Genomic DNA, 19,277 nt, shown 5'->3' with positions numbered 1-19,277 from the left:
TTAAGCCTCTGCCTTTGGCTCAGGTCATGATCTCAGGGTCCAGGGATCGAGCCCTGCATTGGGCTCCCTGCTTAGCGGGAAGCCTGCTTCTCCCTCTCCCACTCCCCCTGCTTGTGTTCCCTCTCTTGCTGTGTCTCTTTCTGTCACATAAATAAAATCTTAAAAAAAAAAAAAAAAAGAATTCATCATTTGTTAACTTGTGAGCACACACAAAAATTCTCTTTTGGCATGTGTTACCAGAGCACTCTTCCAGGTAAATCCACTCCAATGGTGAGAATGGAGACTCAGAATCAGGCATGAAATCTTGTGGATTTTTTGTTTTGTTTTGTTTTAAAAGATTTTATTTATTTATTTGACTGACAGAAATCACAAGTAGGCAGAGAAACAGGCAGAGAGAGGAGGATACCCCCCAATTTTTTTTTTTTAAAGATTTTATTTATTTGTTTGACAGAGAGAGATCACAAGCAGGCAGAGAGGCAGGCAGAGAGAGAGAGAAGGAAGCAGGCTCCCAGCTGCGCAGAGAGCCCGATGCAGGGCTCAATCCCAGGACCCTGGGATCATGACCTGAGCCGAAGGCAGCGGCTTAACCCACTGAGCCACCCAGGCGCCCCAAATTTTGTTTTTCTAAGACAACATATAAGTCTGCTCAGGGTGCCATAATGAAATCCCATAGCCTGAGTGGCTGAAACAAATGACATTTATTCCCTCATGGTTCTGGAGACTAGAAGTCCCAGTTCAAGTTGCCAACCTGGTTGGTTTCTGATGAAAGCCCTCTTCCTGGTGAGAGGGTAGCCACCTTCTCACACTGTGCCCTCGCATGACCTTTCCTTGGGGTAAGCCCTTGGGGTGAGAATTTGCCAATGTCTCTTCTTATTAGGACACTATTCTTATAGGATCATGTCCCTATTCTAATGGCCTCATTTAACTTTAATTAATTCCATAAAGACCCCACCTCCACATACAGGCACATTAGGGGTTAGGGTTTTAGCATATGAATTTGGGTTGGGAGACACAAGCGTTCAGTACATAACAGATAAGAAATGAACATTCAATCATTTAAACATAAATCTGATTAAGACCGCACATTTAAAAATTAATTTAAAATAATAATAATAATAATATTTAAAAAGGCAATTAAAAATGAGTATCTTAAATCTCAAAATGGAAATGTACCAAGTAAAATAATATAATAAATAGATTTAGATTCTAGGCTATGTTAACAAAAACCCAAACACAAAATAGGTTTCAATTCGAAGGGATATATGCACCCTTATGTTCATTGCAGCAGTATTTATTACAGCCACACTATGGAAGCAGCCCAAATGTTCATCAGCAGAGGAATGGATAAAGAAGATGTGGTGCATGTACACACACACACACACACACACACACACACACACACACAGAATGGTATTTTTCCATTTGCAACAACATGGATGGAGCTAGAGAGTACAATGCTAAGTGAAAATAAATCAGTCAGAGGAAGACAGATACCATATGATTTCACTCCTCTGTGGAGTTTAAGAAAAAAAAACAAATGAACAAAGGAAAAAAGAGCGAGACAACCAAAAAACAGACTCTTAACTATAGAGAACAAATGGATGGTTACCAGAGAAAAAGTGCGTGGGGGGAGGGGTGAAATAGGTGATGGGGATAGAGAATACACTTATCGCAATGAGCACTGAGTAATGTATAGAATTGCTGAATCATTGTATTCAATGCCTGAAACCAATATAGCACCATATGTTAACTATACTGGAATTGAAATTTAAGAAAGAGGTTTCAGGGGTGCCTGGGTGGCTCAGTGGGTTAAGCCGCTGCCTTCGGCTCGGGTCATGATCTCAGCGTCCTGGGATCGAGTCCCGCATCGGGCTCTCTGCTCAGCAGGGAGCCTGCTTCCCTCTCTCTCTCTCTCTCTCTGCCCGCCTCTCTGTCTACTTGTGATCTCTCTCTGTCAAATAAATAAATAAAATCTTTAAAAAATAATAAAATAAAATAAAGAAAGAGGTTTCAATGTCATAATTTTATGTTATTTTTCTGTAATCCATAGCTACTTTTCTGAACTGACACTACTGTGTTTAATAATTTTTCTTTTAATCTTTTTCATGTTTTTCTGTAATCCTGTAACTCAATCATTTTAATATGCTAAAAGGTGAGGATTTACTGTTTATACAAAGCAGATACATTGTAATGCACTGTAAGCATCTGACAATTACTAATGTTTGCCATTTTTACAACTTGTCTCTTATAACTCTAAATTCATTTACTAATAACATGAGAAATCTCTTCAATCAGCAATTTCATTGAATTACATTAGTTAAACTCCCAAAGCATATGTGCTATCATTTTGGTTATTCAGCAGGCTTTCTGCCTGAAACTTCTCAGTACTTCTGCATACCCTAAGAAAAATGACAATTAGAGTTGAATACCCAAGAGTGCTAAAGTAAGAGGTTGGCTTTTTTTCCTGAATTTTCAAAGTAATTTGTCTCTTTTATTGAAATTTATTTTTGAAATTAGTTATTAAGCATAATATATAGGATCAATACCAGATGATTTTCAAAGCATATTAGGTTAAAAAAAACATACTTTTATTAGAGTTTAAAAATGTAAAATGAGAATCTATGTCAGAAAAAATAATCTACAATTTAACTTATTACTGAATTCTTTTCTCTTTTCATTTTCCTCTTTATACTGTAGCAAAATATACAAAACTGATACAATTAATTATCAAATATTTTAACTCATTTCAAAATGTGACTGTATTACTTGTTTTTTAAATTTAAGATTGATCCAGTTAATCCATTTTATTTAAGTCCATTTATTTTTTTTTCCAAAACTGCCATAGAATGCAAAGGTTAAACATTATTCTATAAAATGCCACAAGGCAAATTATTTATGTCTGCACTTCTGATATCAACTATTAAAAGGCAAAAAGCATACCTCACAACATCACATACAATGGCATTTAGGAAGAGAAAAAACCTACAAAAGACCACATTTACTACAAACAATTTTGTATAGGTAGGATTGTAGGTTTAGATGTAAACATTCTATATGAGAGGATAATTAGTAAAAATCGGTATCTGTTTTCTGAGCTACTTGAAACTTCTTTTAAGAGAACTTTAAGATTTAAATTTTTAAAATTCTAATTTTTATAGATGTCAGCATTTTATGTTAGGGTAAATTAGAGCTAAAAATATCATACACTTGAACTTTTATTTATCTCTCACTCATGTAATTCTCTTAAGACATTATAACCTTGACTCTTAACCCAGAACTCTCTTTAATCTCACGGTTCCATGTCCCAGTCACTCTTGGGCCTTAGAGAACTCTAATGTAATCTCCATATGTGGCCAGTAAATAAACTAAGAAACAGAGCATGGAAATTTCTGCAGAAATTTTAAAAACCAGTCTTGGAAGTAATGTCTAGCACTTCTGTCCATGTTTCATTGGCCAGAACACAACCATATGGCCCACAAAACTGCCAAGGACCTAAGAAATATATGTCTCTCAAAAGAAGAGAAATAACATCGATATTGGTGAGAAACAAAGTTCTCTGCCCACTACTTTTAAGAAGGTTTTCTACCGCAGGATGTTTACATCATAGGAGACTGACCAAATCACAAAACTGGATTTTGCTATCTCTTTCAGGAACACAACAAGACAAACAATAGTTTTTACTTAGACAATTTGCATCTTATCAAACACATAGCTAGACTTCACGCCAGTCCTTTCATAAACTTAACCCTACAACTTTGTCCTAAATCTCTCCCAATGAAAACAGGGAAACAGTCCTTTATCACTGTCTATCCATGCGCCTTCTTTATAATAATAGAATGGCATTTCCTACGATAAATTATAAGATGTATTTATAGTGCTTTTTATTTTTATTATTTTGGAATAATGGTTATTTGTTGTGAAAATGACTGTTCTTGATGGTTTTTTACTTTTAATTTTTTTTTAAGATTTTATTTATGTTCTTGACAGACAGAGACCACAAGCAGGCAGAGTGGCAGGCAGAAAGGAGGAAGCAGGCTCCCTGCTGAGCAGAAAGCCCCATGTGGGGTTCGATCCCAGAACCCTGGGATCATGACCTGAGCCAAAGGCAGAGGCTTTAACCCACTGAGCCACCCAGGTGCCCCTGTTATTTTTAATTTTATCTAATAGCAAACACATAGCTATCCTGGTGATACACATGCCGTGCCCTGAGAGCGTGTGTAACAGAAGATGTGAGATGAGTGGTATTTCTTCTGTCACTTAACAGAGTCTGTGTGAATGAAGGAATGCAGAAATGGTCAGTGATGATGTTACAACGGCTCTGAGATCTTACAACTCAGGGCTCAGCTTCCCTATGAAAGAGAGAACCCTTTGACCCGTGTGTGCTTGCATTCTATGTTGGAAGTCAGGGTCAGCACTCCGCCTGGTTTTGGAAATACAGTGTATAGTTGTGCCCATTTGTTTACATGCCATCCAAGGTTGATTTCAAGCTTAGATGGCAGAGTTAAGTAGTGCCACAGATAGTTATGTGGTCCACAGGGCCGAAAATACCGACTATCTGGACTTTGCCATTAAACATTTGCCCACCCCTGCTTTAAACCCATGAGGAGAGATCATCAAGTTTCCTTTTACAATGACTTAGCTTCCATTTTCATCCCACAGAAAACAAAGTAAAAGCTATTAAGAGCCAACTCTAACACCTGGTTAACAATGTCCGTTGTTTAGCTTCAAAAAGGTTCAAACTGAAATTGAATTAAGGAACACTGGGAAACCTTATTGAACAACAGTTCTTTGTAATGATTTCCTGCCTGTGGCGGCCAGTTTTGAGTGTATTTTATAGTCGTCTTTCATTTATAAATATATGAACACAAAGACAAATTGTCTCTAAAATTACAGTTTTTAGTCTCAGATATTTCATAGCACAGTGATATAAGTTTTAATATTTGTAGATAGTTTGAAAAATAGGTGTAAAGGGACTGTAAAATGTGGCATAAATCTTAGAGCTACCTGGGGCATGTTTTAAATGGTAGGCCTGTAAGGAGCTGCTAAAGTAAGGCTTTGTATCCTCAAACCTATTTGTGTAATAAATAATGCATCACACATTCCAATCTAAATGCAGCATACTGAGGTGCCTAATTTCCATTTTAATCATAAGTATTAAAATTGCATATAAGATTTTATTATTTTAATAATATCTAAAACAAAATATAATGGTATAAGCCATTCTTATCAAATGACTATCTGAAAAGACAGATTAGCCCCATTAAGGGCAAATATGCTCTAGTTGCTAGGACCATTAAAAAGTAAGAAATTATTCTTCATTATCTAAGGCCTTCCCAGCTAACTGTTAAAAACAAAAATAAAAGATCATAAATGATGATTGCCAATTTCAGTTTCAAAATTACAACGGACTCTTTTTTTTTAATTTCACCAAGAGACACACATGCATTTCATAATGTGCTACCAATCTACACTAGTGTGTCATTTTCTTTCCATTCAGGTTGGGGCTCTTGTATGATGCATTCCAATGATATAGTGATGAAAACAGTAGACCCAATGTCTGCTCCTTTAGACCTATAACAACAAAGAATTAAAAACAAATCTTTTTTTTTTTTAAGATTTTATTTATTTATTTGAGAGAGAGGAGGGAATACAGGTGGGGGTGAGGTGGGAGAGGGAGAAGCAGGCTCCCCGCCGAGCAGAGAGCCCGATGTGGGGTTCGATCCCAGGACCCTGAGATCATGACCCAAGCCAAAGGCAGATGCTTAACCACTGAGACACCCAGGCACCCCTAAAAACAGATCCTAAACTGGTTTTCATAAGTAAGAGTTTTGAAGAAGAGCTGAATGCTACAAAGGGGGTGCCAAATCTGGGTGGACAAAACAGAGTTTTCAACTTTCACAGAACTTTCTATAGCAATTTCTCTGACCCTTTATAGTCACACTAATGATTAAAATGAGTGACGATGTAAAGAAAAATTTAAATATGGGCTTCTAAATTTTCATTAAATTGTGTTTTTACAATTTGCCTTAATATGCTGTACTTCATAGTGATTTTTTTTAATTTTTATATATATTTAAGAGAGTTCAGACACCTTGAGGAACAGCCACACAGAGTAAAGAGAGATGCCATCAGAGGTCAGTCTTGGTTTCAACTACAAAATAGATGATTTGCTCTCTAAGATCCTGCTGCCTGTCTTGTAATCACTTTGCTATTTGAAGTCTCCCCCAGCTGTTTATTTTTTTTTTAAGATTTTGTTTATTTACTTATTTATTTGTCAGAGAATGAGAGAATGCACAAGCAGGCAGAGTGGCAGGCAGAGGTAGAGAGAGAAGCAGTCTCCCTGCTGAACCAGGAGCCCGATGCAGAACTTGATCCCAGGACCCTGGGATCATGACCTAAGACAAAGGCAGCAGTTAAACTGACTGAGCCACCCAGGCGTCCCTCCCCTAGCTGTTTATTAACTTTGTGCAGCAGCCCTGATTTCCTAGGCTACATTTCTATAAATATTTTTCAAGACCAACCACCAGAGACTCAATAGAGATGCTTATTACAATATACAGATTCCTTGGCCAATTTTCAGTTTTACTGGATGATATGTTGAGGGAGATAGGCCTAGGAATCAGTCTAAAACTAATCAGAGAAAGTAAACTAATGGCAGACAATATCATAATAAGTTATCCCTCTGAATGAGACATTGGAACTTTAAGAAAGTTCTTTATGACGGGGGCACATGGGTGGCTCAGTGGGTTAAAGCCTCTGCCTTCAGCTCAGGTCATGATCCCAGCGTCCTGGGATTGAGCCCCACATCAGGCTCTCTGCTCAGTGGGGAGCCTGCTTCCTCCTCTCTCTTTCTGCCGGCCTCTCTGCCTACTTGTAATCTCTCTCTCTCTGTTGAATAAAGAGGAAAAAAAAAAGTTCTTTATAAGAAAATTACTTAGATTGGAGAAGAGTGCCAAGTTGGAAGAATTTCAGGTGAATTGGAAAGATTATGTAGATATGTGGGAGTTTGTATTGTTTTACACTTTTCTCCTTAGAAGCTGGTATCTGGAGGATCCATGTTCACTCCAGCTATACAAGGGATTTTGACTTATTCAGCTTAGATACAACTACCTGGATTGCCTAATAGAAACTACTAATAGAAACTGTCCTATTAGGTAGATAATGGTGTATTTGCCTACAAATGTATGCAAATATTACACATTTTTCCATTTTTAGGAAAAACATGAGTGTTTGGTGAGTGATATTTCTTACCAAGTCAGAGTGGATACCTGAATGCCTGGTTTAAATACTTAATATATTTGGAAACATGCATCCTGTAAGTTTGGATATGGTTTTTCCTTAAGCAATTCTTTTTTTTTTTTTTTTAATTATTTATTTATTTGGGAGAAAGAGAAGGAGAGTGAGAGAGAGCATGAGAGGGGAGAAGGTCAGCGGGAGAAGCAGACTCCCCATGGAGCTGGGAGCCCGATGCGGGACTCGATCCCGGGACTCTGGGATCATGACCCGAGCCGAAGGCAGTGTTTAACCAACTGAGCCACTCAGGTGCCCCTCCTTATGCAATTCTTACTTTCAACAAATATCTCTCTTAAGGCAAAAGCGCCCCCCCTTTTTTTAATTTAAACCACCTAGAAATATAAGAAGCCAGTTATCTATTGTTGCAAAGAGTAAAGTCATTTTTGTTTGAAATTGTGCTTTAAGAAAATGACTCAAGGACAAACTGGTCACCTGAAACCTAGACGAACGTATTTAATGGGGATTCAGAAACAAAAGAAAAAGTAGTTTTACAATTTTCCTTATAAGAATAAGAAGAGAGGGGCACTCGGGTGGCTCAGCTGGTTAAGCATCTGCCTTCAGGTGAGGTCATGTTACTGGGGTCCTGGGATAGAGTGGGAGCATCAGGCTCCATGCTCAGTGGGGAGTCTGCTTCTCCCTCTACCCTTCCCCCCCAACTTGTGACTGCTCTCTCTCACTTTCTCTCTCTCAAATAAATGAAATGAAATCTTAAAAAGAACAAGAAGAGAAAAACCCTATAGTCAATGAGAGAAAGGGTAATTAGAATTAATAATGTTCCTTGGGCAAGCTAGAAAAACACTGAATGAAACAACCATACACCAACAAACTAGACAACCTAGAAGAAATGGAAAAAATCTCAGAAATGTACAACCTACAAAGACAGAAAGAAAGAGATAATCTAAGCAGCCCCAATTACCAGTATGGAGATTGAATCTATAATTTAAAAAAGTCTCCTTACAAAGAAAAGCTTAGGACCACATGGCTTCAGTGGTGAATTTTACCAAATATTTAAAGAATTAGTGCCAGTCTTTCTCAAACCCTTCCAAAAAACTGAAGAGTAGGTAACACTACCAAACCCATTTTATGTGTTCAGCATCACCTTAATACCAAAGCCAGAAAAGGATACTACAAGAAAAGAGAACTATAGTTCAAGATCCCTGATAAATATAGATGCAAAAATTCACAATAAAATACTAGCAAATTCAATTCAACAACACATTGAAAGGATCATTCATCATGAGTAACTGGGATTTATCCCTGGGATGCAAGGATAGTTCAACACATACAAATCAATAAATGTAAGATATCACATTAATGGAATTTTTTAAAAAACATATGATTATCTCAATAGATGCAGAAAAAGCATTTAACAAAATCTAATATCAGTTCATGATAAAAACTCTTAACAAATTAAGTATAGAAGGAACATACCTCAATATAACAAAGGACATATATGATAACAACATAACTGGTAAGCTAACATCATACTCAATGATGAAAGGTTGAAAGCTGTTCCTCTCAGGGTTTCTGCATGGCTCAGTTGGTTAAACAGGTGACTCTTCATTTCAGCTCAGGTCATGATCACCAGGTCTTGAGATCAAGCCCTGTGTTGGGCTCTACACCCAGTGGGGAGTCTGCTTGAGATTCTCTCTCCCCTGGCTCACTCTGCCCCTGTCCCTCCTCTGTTTCAAATAAACAAATAATTTTTTTCAAAAAATAGAAAAGCTGTTCCTCTAAGGTCAGGAACAAGACAATAGTGTCCACCCTCACCATACCTATTAAACAAAGTACTGGAAGTCCTAGCCAGAGCATTCACTCAAGAAGAACAAATAAAAGTCATCAGAATTGCAAAGGAGGAAATAAAATTGACTATATTTGCAGATGGCATGATTTTATACAAAGAGAATTCTAAAGACTCCACCAAAAAACTGTTAGATCTAATCAACAAATATAAAGAAAAAAATACTAATTAGAAAATTTAAAACTAGAGTAAGAATCATTACAAATCAAACACCTACTGTACTATGTCCTTGATACTTAAATTATCTCATTTAATCTTCATAAGAACTGTGGATTGAGTGTGTTGTTAATTTCAGTTTGCAAATGATAAAATGGAGTCACAAGTATTAAATTACTTTCCATGCTCTGTATCCTACACAGGGTTATTTATATGCTACTTGGTGGCTTCAAAAAATGATATATAGCCAAGGTAAGTAAATGCTAAAGCAACATCAGGACCACTAATGAGGAAGTCTCACTAACGGAAATGAAACACATTTTCCTTTGACTAATTCAGTGTAACAGAGGAAGTCATTACCAACACAAAAGTATATCCAGGCTGTGCAGAGGTTTTGACTTCAAGATTAAGTAACTGATATACTGTGTCTTTAAAACTAAACTAAGTAAATACCGTAGGCTAAATGTTTATGTCATCCCCAAATTCTATGTTGAAACCCTTATCCCCAGTGCGATGGTCTTTGGACACGCAGTCTTCAAGAGGTAGTTGGGTCGGGCGCCTGGGTGGCTCAGTGGGTTAAGCCGCTGCCTTCGGCTCAGGTCATGATCTCAGGGTCCTGGGATCGAGGCCCTCATCGGGCTCTCTGCTCAGCAGGGAGCCTGCTTCCCTCTCTCTCTCTCTCTGCCTGCCTCTCTGTCTACTTGTGATCTCTCTCTGTCAAATAAATAAATAAAATCTTAAAAAAAAAAAAAAAAGAGGTAGTTGGGTCATAAAGATAGAGCCCTCAGGATGATAGTCATGTCCTTATAAGATGAGAGGGGAGAAGCTTGCCTCCTCTCTCTCTCTCTCTTTCGTACCGTATGAGGACCTAGCAAGAAGATGGCCATCTTCAAACCAGAAAGAGGGCTCTCACCAGAATTTGGCCATACTGGGACCCTGATCTTAGACTTCCCAGCCTCCAGAACTATGAAACTAAACAAACAACTTAAGAATCTAAGGATGAAAATATATGTAAATTAATGCTTTTACTTTATTACCCTGTCTGGCATTATATCTTTACTTGAAGAGCTTTAAGGAAAGTTCAGTTTAAAAACCATTTTTTAAGGCATGATATCTGCAACAAGATAATATTTCAAAATCTATTAATGTGCTTTTCCTTGAATATTTTCTTATGTTGCCAGAGTGCTCCATTCCTCAAGGAGTCCTATGTTATGGTTAGAGAGTACAAGAAAGTGTCATTGTTCACCTCTTGAAATTTCAAAGAGTTTCACAAAGCCAATTTTTAGAGATAAGAGTGCTAAAAACCAGGTTTTCATTTTTCAAGAGCCAAGCACTTGAGAGAGTAAAGTAGAAACCCCAGCTAGGTTAAAGATGGAACCTAAGCCAGTGGGGGCCTGTGACTAATTTCCAAAATTGAACTCTGAGACTATACAAGGTTCCATTTCTAGGGTCAAGATTGGATTGGATTGACTTGGAAAAGAAAAATGGTAACAGGGTGCACTCTAGTAGAGAATGTCACCTGTTTATAGAAAACTTCCCACATGCCCCATTTGAGCACACAGGTGCTGTAAAGGCTAGTCAATGACAGGGAACCAATGACTGGCATAAGGATGACATCTAAACAAGAGACCATGGCAGGGATCAGGAATATCCACAGCAGGTACTGCCCCATGTCCCAGTGCTTTGCAGGAGCAGCTGTAGCTTTTATGGAAATCAACATCCAAACATGAAGTGGCACAAGATCTTTCACTGGGAAGCCACTGGGGAACATATCTCAGACTGGTCACCCCTATTGCCATAATAAGCTTCCCACTGTCTCAGACATGACCTTGGGAAACAAGGTAACCTAAACCTTGGGAACTGTCTCGGACATGACCGTGGGACACACAGTAACCTAAAAGAGGCTCTCATATAAGTATAAGAGGATTAAAATGTAAAATCCGAAATCAAGATAAGTTAGAGGTGAGGACAAGCATTTTATCCAAAAGAAAGTCATTCCTTGATCAAAATCTACTTGATATTCTTACAGGGCAAGAATCAGGGTAACTAAGCAAGGGTAGAACATGTTCAATGATTGAGAAGTGGCTGTACATCATACCTATAATTTTTTTTTTTTTAACTTGGTCCCCTCTAGTTTAAGGTGGTCCATGAAATATATTTCGTACCATCTCCTCAGTATTTATTACTCTTCAGAATTTCTAGAAATGATCTGCTTTTCCTAGGGTGCCTGGGTGGCTCAGTGGGTTAAGCCTCTGCTTAAGGCTCAGGTCCTGGTTTCAGGGTCCTGGGATCAAGCCCCACATCGGTCTCTCTGCTCAGCGGGGAGTCTGCTTCCTCCTCTCTCTCTGCCTGCCTCTCTGCCTGCCTCTCTGCCTACTTGTGATCTCTCTGTCAAATAAATAAATAAAATAGTAAAAAAAAAAAAAAAGAAAAAAGAAATGATCAGCTTTTCTCAATTCTCAAAGCTGCCTTTAGGCAGAGAAGTCAATTTGAGGTTCACAAGTGAGCGCAGAGCTTTACACAGATAACTGTTAGCAGGAATATTACATCCCCCCCAACAAGTTACAGGTTAGAAATAAGAACTATTGAGCAAAGTGAACTGTATTAAAGAAATGTATTTTATTTTATTTATTTGTTTTTTTTTAAAGATTTTATTTTTAAGTAATCTCTACACCCAAGTTAGGCCTCGAACTCACAACCTTGAGATCAGGAATTGCATGCTCCACCGACTGAGCCAGCCAGGAGCCCCTAAAGAAATATATTTTTTTAATTTCAATCAAATAAGGAGACATCAAATATAATTTAAAGAAAAATATAGAAATTGTCTCAGAAAACAACAGAGCAAATAAATTCCTGAAAAAAAGAATTCTGCATCTTGCTGATCACAGTTATTGAAAGGGCTGGAAAAAAGTTAAAATGCCCTTTAGCTTAAGAGTTTTTGAGTTATCAGCAAATCAACTCATTTCAGAAGAATCCTTGGTCATTTCTTAATACCAAAATTTATGCAGATTTCTCTTTTGAATGTCTTCTATATTTAAAGAGGCAATCATACAAAATCTGTATTCCATACATGATAAATTCTTTGTTCCAGCCAACTCTTAATGGAGGGTAACTAGTACAACACCATCTCCCTGGACAAAAAGCACTGGAATATTCCGTTTTGTTGATTTATACATCTTTTCATATGTTTCCTCATCAATCTCTAGAGTATACATAGTTTCTTCCCCATCTCCAATATCATATTTAAATGCTGATCATAAGCATGTAATCTGCCTGGAAGCTCTCTGTCTCATTTTCACATAAATATGCTCACCCAGGCTGAGCCTGATGAGATCCAGGGGCTCTTCTACTGTGTTGGCATTTTGTTGCCAGTCCACGTCACCGGCCATTTTGTTTCAAACCCTATGCCCTTTTCCAAAAATTGTATTTTGAAATTTACATTTCTGTATCTGAGTCACTGTGACTACAAATCGTAAAACAACTACACTTAACATCAATGTTAATCATATTGTAGTTGAGAACATTTTTGCTTTACTTTTTTGGAATAGTGAAGCATGCACAATGTGATATTCCAGCACCATATACACCATAAATTTCCTATTATAACAGCTTTATTGTTTTCTAAAAATAAATGGCATAGAAAAATCTTATCTTGTGAATCTTTAAATGGTTTGATATTTATGAAGTTTTATTGCCTCTTCCTAATCATGCAGGAATTTCAAAGTATCTTTAGATGGATAATCAATGTGTTAATAAAGAGAATAGATTAAAACAATAAAAATATTAGGTCAGAGAATTGTATTATACAATATTATTTTTATAAGGACCCCAAATATACAAAACTAAACATCATATTTTTAAGGATACAAACAAATATGACAAAACTATTCTTAAAAGGTAAAGGAATGAGGCCGCCTGATGACTTCCACTTCTGGAAAAGAGAGCTAGGGAATTATTACCAACTTTCTTGCTGAGGACAATTAAAAGAATTGGATGAACTTTTAAAAACAAATTCCTTAGTGCATCAAACAGCTTATAATAGAATAAGAAATTACCAGACCAAGATGTAAGGGAGGTTGCAAAAATCAAGAGAAGCTCAGCATTGAAAGTAATTTTTTTCCCTCAGGGCGTCTGCTTCTTGGAAAGCAATAGCTATAAAACTAAACTAGTTTTTAGCAGCCTTGTGGGGATAGAGGAGCAGTAGAGAGAAGAGTAGAACACACAGATCACATAAATCTGAGAGCTATTGGAATTATCAGGGTATAAAACAACTATCCTTTCTTTAATATATTATAAGAAAAGCTTGAAAATATATGTAGGAAACAAATAACTATAAATGTGACATAGCATATATGAAAAAAAAAAAACAGACTCACTGGAACAGAAAAAGAATTAACATCAAGAATTCAATGTATGTGTGTGACAACAGATTAACACAGATTAAGAGAAAATTACTGAACTAGAAGCCAATCAGAGAACATTTACAAAGAGAATTAGTTAAGTGAATAAGAAGTCAGAAAATTACTCCAAATAAAACACTACAACACAAAACTCCAAAACAACAAAACAGAGGATAAAAGTCATAGATGACACAGTAAGAAGCTATAATATATTGTTAGTATCAGTTAGAGAAGGCAGAAATAATGGGGAAGAAGCACTATTTGAGGAGATAATGGTTGAAACAACTACCAAACTAATGACAGGTACCATGACACAGATTCGAGTAACTCAACAAATCTCCATAGGATGAAATGCACGTGTGTGCACACATACTCACTAGACACATAGTGAAACAGAAAAAAAAAAAAAAAGAAAGAAAGAGAAAAATTAAAAATGATCTAATGAAAGTAAGATAACCTTCAAAAGGGAAACAGACTTTAAGTCATAGTGGAAATCAGAAGATAAAATGATGTGTTCAATTTATTTTTTTAAAAAAGTAAATGAAATTCTATACCCATATCCAGCGAAGACATTTTTCCATAATTAAGTGTAAATGAGAACAGTTTGGGGCACAAAGAAACAAAACAAAGCTAAAATCCGAATTTGCTATCAGCTGACTTGGTATCAAGAAAATACAAAATGTTGGGGCGCCTGGGTGGCTCAGTGGGTTAAAGCCTCTGCCTTCGGCTCAGGTCATGATTCCAGGGTCCTGGGATCCAGCCCCACATCAGGCTCTCTGCTCAGCAGGGAGCCTGCTTCCTCCTCTCTCTCTCACTCTGCCTGCTTCTCTGCCTACTTGTGATCTCTGTCTGCCAAATAAATAAATAAAATCTTAAAAAAAAGAAAAAAGAAAAAAGAAAATACAAAATGTTGCTCATTAGACTAAGGAAATCTCTGAAAAGTAGAGAATCCTGAAGGAATGAAAAGAAACTGCACAAAAGTAATAACATCTGATTTTAAAATACACAAAATTAAAATACACAATAAAATAAGTCAAAAGATAATTTAATGATAAAGTATTCTGGGTTTTTTTTAATTGGGAGAAAGGTGAAGATATTAATGAACATTCTATTCTCTTAATACTTTTAAAGGCAAGAGAATAATAAATTCAGCATTGAGAACAGTAGTTACCTCTGAAAAGGCAGGATAAATATATAAAATGGGCCCATAAACTAGAAGGAGGAAGAGGCTGTCCTCTAGTACTTATGTTGGATGATGTGCTCTTGGGTACGTATTTTATTATCATGTTTCTTTTCTTCTTCTTTTTTTTTTTTTAGATTTTATTTATTTATTTGACAGACAGAGATCACAAGTAGGCAGAGAGGCAGGCTGAAAGAGAGAGAGGAAGAAGCAGGCTCCCCGCCGAGCAGAGAGCCCGATGTGGGACTCGATCCCAGTACCCTGGGATCATGACCTGAGCCGAAGGCAGCGGCTTAACCCACTGAGCCACCCAGGCGCCCTATCATGTTTCTTAATGTATACATAAAGTACCTAGTATGGACCAAATATATTTGGTAGTATGTACCAAATATTACATAGTTTCATTTAAAAATTACCTATTGACCAAGAATCAGAAATTACATTTTATAAAATGATGGTTTGGCATACATAAAAGTGACTAGAAGAGCTGATTTTGAGAAGTTTATCAACAATGTATATTATCTGTACAACAGTTAAAAACCAAGCTTCTCATAATATTTAATGATTTTATGAATGTAATCAATCCAATTTGTCCAATTATCATTCCTCTAGTAGACTTGTATTCTTTGTCAGATTAGACATACATCAAAATGATTTTTTTCTTACTTCCTTCACATCACACAGTTCTGGACAGTTATTACATACCATAAACACTTACACAATTATGATTTACCTCTCACCAATCCTGCAAATTAGCACTAAGAAATATGAACAAATGCATGTCCCACTTCCGAATGAATGGATGTATTTGTATGACTGTATTCTCATTTGTGAGCAGACATGCTCATTCCAAACAAATATAGTTTCATCATCTTTACAAAAAATGTGGATTAGTGGATTTTATGTCATGTTTATATCAAACATTTAAGAGCCATTTATATGGAAATTAATTTTCTTAATTTACTGTTATCAGTTTGATATAAAAATACATTTATTTATTCCTGTTTATAGTCATTTTTGGGTTTGCATTTTTATCCTTTTTATTTAATCTCATTTTTGAATATATATAAAATACTTATAGGGTTAATACAATAGGGTTTTATACAATATACGTACACAAACTAAAATGACAAACTCTACTATATAAATGTGTGTGTCTTTGTGTGTGTAGTACTTAGCTGATTTCAACAGTTTATTGTAATATGTAGCAACTAATCCATGTGATTCTTAAAATAATTATTTTCTAGGTTTTCAGATAATCCTTTGTACACGATTTTGACCATAATCCTAATAAGAATCATAATCCCCTTACAAGTCACTTTAACATTTTATTGGAATATGCCAATATTTCATTTATGGACAATCACTTGGAATCTCAGTAATTCTGAATACTGTAGAAGACATAAAGATATTTGAAAACCCTTCCATGTTATGAAAACTACTTCACAAATAATGGGTTTTTAAACACATACTATTTGAAGAACACCTCAGGCTCTCAGGTTGAGCTTATTTACCCAGAGTTTAACTCTGATTTGAACAAAGTTGGATATTCCCCGGGGGGGGGGGGGATATTAAAAAGTGGAAAATTAAATTTATGTTTGGGGACTAAAACAGCTATTAGGGATGCAGTCATAGTGCCTCTCTGACACAGCAGATGGTCCCACTGAGGAAAGACTTAGAAAGTCTTTAAAATACAACATCTAATTTTTATCAATGAATATTTTACATTTCAAAAGGACCAAAAGGGGAATTAAACCAACCCAAAGACTGAAAATATGGATAGATGAACCTAAAACTATATGAGACTGATTATAGGACCACCCAGAAAAAATAATAAATTCTTTTTTTTTATTATTTTTACGCAGGACTATAACCAAATACTTCATGTATACATTTTCAGATACAAAATAATACAAAGAAATACTGAGTTTCACATAGTAAGTTTGTTGTGGTAGCAGTACTGGTATAGTGATTCTAAATTGCATTGTGTTTATCAAGGAGTACTGCACATGATAGATATATTGATGTCTTCCTGGTGGAAAAAGGGAGATAAAAGTATAAAGTGGGGGAAAATAAGGAACAGCCTGTGGGGGTATATATGAATTAGAAACATCAATGTGAGTCCTTCATGTAATAATTCCATCTCTGTCTACTGAAAGAACCTAGAAATAACAGCACTCAGAGCAGTGAGCACCCCCGGATCAATCTGGGCCCAATCAGGAGATAGAAATCACAGTGTGCGTTAAACAGGGGGATGTTTAATAAAAAATAGTTTATAATCTGGGATAGAGGATTGACTATAAGATATACAAAAACTGTATGTCGTGCTCTTTGGCTGAAGGAGAGTACCCAAGTAAGGACAGCTTGGAAGGGAGCCCCTTCCCAGGGCTGGGTTTCAGACCTCACTGGTGAAAGGGGTAATTCAGCCCCCTAGACAGCAGGGAAGTTTCCTTGTTCCCCAAAGCCAGAGCTGGTTTAGAATCACTAGATAAGCAGGAGGCAACCTTTCAGAGTATAGGCAAAGACTAGGGCAGATAGCAACCAATATGCAACCACTGGTGTGTGTATGTGTGTGTGTGTGTGTGTGTGTGCACGTGCATGCACACACACGAACACACACACACACACACACACACACACACACACACACACAGGAGGTGAAAACCCTGTGGGCCATGAGTGAACAGCACAGGGCCTAAAGAAGCATTTGGCAGCTGTAGGGAGGAAGCCTTGGAGGCACTGGTTTTGACAGAACAAGGATACAAAGGTGCCAAGGACCATACAATCTGGGCATGTGGTAGGGGCACGGGTCCACCCTATCTCTTCCACCTATGCTGCAGTCCCCACCATGCCCTTAAAGGGCCCTTTCCTCCTGTCGTGACCCCTCCAGTGTCCTCTTTTTGAGAACGTTTAACATCATTCTCACTTTCCAGGAGATATGCTTAAAGGAATTTTGTGTATTATCATAGAATATATGTAGATGTGTGTACCCGGAACTGAGAAGTAATAAACTGATCACTGTCACAACATTTAACACCCAAATATTTGTTTCTAACTACTACTACTCTTTAAAAAGATCACAGCTCCTTGAATTCTAGGTCTGGATTGACTCTAGGTCTGGATGCAGAAGGAACTAAACACTTGAACTTCTTGCCAGAGACTTGCTCCAGCAGCAGTGGGAAGAGCCATCAGCTTGAAGGGGCTCCCAATGACCAAAGTTTGTTCAACTAAGCATCCAAAAGGCTAGTGACAGTGAAGTCTAGAAAACAGTGGGATGGTGCAGGTGGAGGGGTGAATCCTTTAAGGCCACAGTAGTATTCAAAAAGATGGAATGATAAGGGAAGATAAAGTTCTTCTTTATAGAAGAATGATAGCTAAAAATATATGTGGAATGAAACAATTCAAAAGTCACAATTAGCAATAAATAAAATAATCACTGCTTTAGGCAGGGATGTCAAAGTATGTTCAAACCACTGAGGACAAGTTCTTGGGGACTTCCATATTCACTACCTTGAGAAGTGTCACCCTACTGACTATGTGTAACTGCAAAAGAAAAGGGTACCTTTACCAAAGGTAAATGTGGAAAACTCCCAACTTAACTGTTACCAGTCTAGCAACCCCAATAACAGGGCAAATTGACATTATGTGTCTCTCTGATGCGAGGTGTTGTGGGCCTTCAGGGTTTTGCACCAAAGAAGGGGCATTTTCTTCAGCAACATTTGTGATCTGAGCATTGGTATGACTATGGACTACCATGGTACCATCTTTCCAAACTGGGAGAGATGGCTCTTCTGCTTTGGGGCTCTGTTGCTCGATTTTTGGTTCTCTGTAAACTTCTCTTTGCTCACCATACTCATGAGACACTTTCTGCACATCAGATTCTCTCTCAGACCTACCGCCCTTTCCCAGTCCCTAGGGACTTACTGCCCAGTGCTTGGCTCTGAGTTCATTCCCTTGTTTCTCCTGCTGGGCCCTCAACTTGGCAACTGCTTGGCAACTGGTGATTTGCCCTTACAGGCCTACAGTGCCTTAAGGGGACTTTTAACCAGTGCTTGCCCTCACAGAGGTTGGTGGCACTTTACCTGGTAAAGGTTTGCTATGTCTTGGAGCGAGTTCTTTGATTTCTCCAGCTCTAAGCTTGGCCTTCAGATGGCTGATGCCTGGCCCCACTCACCTCGTGGATCACTTTCTCAACTCTCCCTGCTTGCACTTCTCCTGTGCATTCTGTGGAAGTTGGTAGAAACAGTGTGACAGGTCAGGGCAGATTCACTCTGGCTCCAGCTCAGCGGGATTCTAATCTATCACATGATCCCATTCACTGCCATTAAAGTTGGCCGACACCTGGCTGGTTTTCCTTAATTCTATCTGTGGCAGATGTCTTCTCCTGCTGCTGCTCCATTGGAGTGAAAAGCAAACATGTACCTCTTCTCTAACATGTAGTGTTCTA

General features: G+C 37.4%; 1 pseudogene; it reads right to left on the bottom strand.

Annotated features, from left to right (window-relative positions):
- Positions 1-12,250: 12,250 nt before the first annotated feature.
- LOC116583517 lies at positions 12,251-12,639 on the bottom strand (annotated as a pseudogene).
- Positions 12,640-19,277: the final 6,638 nt, after the last annotated feature.

Source organism: Mustela erminea, chromosome X (assembly GCF_009829155.1).
Source record: "Mustela erminea isolate mMusErm1 chromosome X, mMusErm1.Pri, whole genome shotgun sequence".
NCBI classification, from domain to species: Eukaryota; Metazoa; Chordata; class Mammalia; order Carnivora; family Mustelidae; genus Mustela; species Mustela erminea.
This window is presented reverse-complemented; position numbering and strand designations above follow the sequence as displayed.